The sequence below is a fragment of the Ceratotherium simum genome, chromosome 13 (assembly GCF_057802395.1).
Source record: "Ceratotherium simum simum isolate JZ-2026a chromosome 13, ASM5780239v1, whole genome shotgun sequence".
In the NCBI taxonomy this organism is placed as follows: domain Eukaryota; kingdom Metazoa; phylum Chordata; class Mammalia; order Perissodactyla; family Rhinocerotidae; genus Ceratotherium; species Ceratotherium simum.
Genome location: NC_141912.1, coordinates 23447419 through 23450740, shown reverse-complemented (window position 1 = coordinate 23450740; position 3322 = coordinate 23447419). Strand labels below are relative to the sequence as shown.

General features: G+C 38.6%; 1 pseudogene; it reads right to left on the bottom strand.

The window, feature by feature from the left end:
* Window positions 1–276: 276 nt before the first annotated feature.
* On the bottom strand, window positions 277–2593 carry LOC101400527 (KATNB1-like protein 1 pseudogene; annotated as a pseudogene).
* Between the last annotated feature and the right edge of the window lie 729 nt (window positions 2594–3322).

Sequence of the window (3322 nt, the reverse complement as noted above, 5' to 3'; positions counted from 1 at the left end):
CCATCACACTGGATTTCTGTATTGGCTGATAGGTTTGACCTTTCTTTTTTTTTTTTTTTTTTTTAAAGATTTTATTTATTTATTTTTTCCCCCCAAAGCCCCAGTAGATAGTTGTATGTCATAGCTGCACATCCTTCTAGTTGCTGTATGTGGGACGCGGCCTCAGCATGGCCGGAGAAGCAGCGCGTCAGTGCGAGCCCGGGATCCGAACCCGGGTCGCCAGCAGCGGAGCGCGCTCACTTAACCACTACGCCACGGGGCCGGCCCTGACCTTTCTTAAATGATTGCTTAAAGTTCATTTGAACCAATTATTACATATTCTTCAAATTGACTTTTGAGTAATGACTTTATAAGAGGCAACCATTAACACAGCAGCAAAATAAGATGTTTTACTTTTCTTTCTGTAAACTATTGGTGAGCATAGGAAGACAATTCAGCACAACTCTAAGAGGGCTAGGAATGCATTTATACCTGTCTGTCTCTAGAAGTTAAAGCGACATTTAAAGTCAAATTCCAGTTGAACAGAATTTGTGTTGTTGTTTCATGGTTCTGAGAAACATCAGAAAAATACCTACTATATTTTTATTATGGGTTCTCTGTCTGTGGTGACCCAGAATCACTGGAGTTAAGCAAATATGTTCAACGATCATTGAATAATTTTTCAGGCAGAGGCCTGCACATGTCACATAATTTTCTTCATTTGCCACGTCACCGCCACAATTTCTAGAGAATTTCTTTTCTTCTAATGAGGATTTGGAAAAGGATGACAAGCTTTCTGTGATTCTTGTCCTAGGCCTAGTCACTTAAACTCTTTCTGCACCCAGGATCTGCGTCCGCAATACTGTTAACTCTCACTTCAATTGCAGCTCTTGGGCCTCTACTAAATCCTTTTAAATGATGGAATATAATTCCACTATACTATAATTTGTTTAACTCAATAACCTGATATTGGGCATAAAAATTATTTCCAATTCTGACTTATATAAATTATAGTCTAACAATTCTAAATATATTTCCATATTCTGAAAAATAATCCCTTAAAAATGAATGCCTAGAAGTAAATCGCTAGGATATATATACAGTCATGCACCACATAATGTATATTTCAGTCAACAACAGACTGCATATATGACAGTGGCCCCATAAGATTAGTACCGTATAGCCTAGATGTGTAGTAGGCTATATTATCTAGGTTTGTGTAAGTACACTCTATGATGTTCACACAACGACAAAATCACCTAACAGTGCATTTCTCGGAGTGTATTCCCGTCGTTAAGTGACACATGACCGTATATATCATTATATATGTTATATATGTTGAAATCAGTTGATAGGCAAGAAGGCATCTTATTATTTTCATTTGTAGTTTTTTAATTACTAGTAAGTTTGAACATTTGTTTCCATATGTTTCTTGGCCGTCTGTATTTCTTCCTTCATTGAATTGCCTATTCATGACCTTGCCTATTTTCTATTTGGCTTGTATCTTTTTCTCATTGGTTTTTAGAAGTATTTCTTTAAGGCAATTGGGTATAGTACAACAAAGATGGTGTAACAAAAAGTTTCCAAAATATAATGGCTTAAAGGAAACAGAAGTTATTTTTCTCTCATGTAACAGTTTTGAGGTGAGCAGTCCAAGTTAGTGGGTTGGTTCTGTCGCACATGATCATTCAGGGATCTGAGTTTCTTCTGTCTTGTTGCTCAACTATCTCCTAGGTTGCTGTCCTTGTCTGTGTGGCTAAGTTGGGTGTAGGATTGCCTGTGCTCTAGTTCTCAGCAAGAAGGAAGAAGCATGGAGGGTATTGTATACAAGGTTTTAAGGCCAAGACCTACACATGGCAAATGTTACTTATTTTCATCTAAGTGACAATTTAGACATAGCCATATCATACCTAGGTGCAAGAGAGGCTGAGATTGTATTCTTCAGCTGCGTAGCTATTTGTCCAACTATGACTTTCTTCTATGAAACAGATGGAGAATGGATTCAGGTAGAGAACTGGTAGTCTCTACAACAATGGGTTAATTTCCACTTGTAAGTCACTAGGATTCGGCTAAAACCTCACTTTCTCTGGGAAGTCTTCCATAGCTTCCCTACCCTATCAGAGTATAATTAACTATTCCTTTCTCTATGCCATTTTGCGTTATACGTATGTCTATAATTATACAATATATTTCTCTTATTGAATTAGATATTCTTCTTCCCCACTAGAATTGTGAGCTTCCTGTGACACTATGTCTCCAAGTCTTATTCATTCATTTTTCCCACCCAACTCCTAGCAAAGTGTCTGGCATATATGAAGTATTCACTAAATGTCTTTGAATGAGTGAATAAATGAATAAAAAAAGACTGCCTTTGTACCTTGTACTTTGTATCTTGAAAGTGCTCTACATAAATATTACTTCATTTGATCCATATAAGAACCCAAAGAAGTAGCCATTATTATTCCTAAAAGATGTTAAGCAAATTTGCCAAGGTCAAATAGCTTGTAGGGTAGAATTTCAAGACCACTTCCTGAGCCACCACACTAAATACCAGTTTGATTAAGATGTTACCCACAAGCAGCCTTCCACTTTCAAGTAGAATGAAATGGGTCATGGCGGCACACAGCTCCTGTGCAGGAATCATAAAAAAATGGATAAATTGCAAAAGCACATTTTTTAGACACCAGAGAGCTGTGGGAGCAATGCAGACCAGGTGAGTGGGAATTCCAGAGAAGGAGGAACCCTTCTGGAGTAAGCTGATAGTCACTTGCTGTTTTCTTCCTTAGGGCATTTGCTGATTCTAGGCACTGGGGGAGGATTAGGCTTAGTCTATACAGTGGAACTCTGATGGAGAAAAGAGAAACTAGTGAAGTTTTGTGCAAGGCTGGTGTGACCGACTAGAAATTTGAGGAGATGCAAATATGGCTGGTTTCACCATGAGAAATTTGCTGAGTTCTGGAGTTGTGTAAAGGATGCTGAGAGGCTGGGTTTAGAAAAGCAGAATGAAATCTCTTACAATTCTACATTGCTTAGGAGGCAAACTCCTGCTAGAGGGAGGGAGCCTGTCTCAAATATATAGCTGGTCTCTCTTCAAGATATCTGCCATATTTGAAGCTGTAGAGATAGGAAGAATAAATAGATAAGCTCAGAATCTCCAAAGGGCAGAGCAGAAAGTACTTGGGACTAAAGAGACAAAGACTGCCAGGCTCTCAATCAAAAGCTTTGGAGGAACATGTCCAAGGAACAGAGATGAGCTAGAGCAGACCTAGTTTACTGAAATTACAATGAAGCCCTAACCCAGCTCAATCTCCAGTCAGATTGAGGTAATCAACCTGTGATCCTC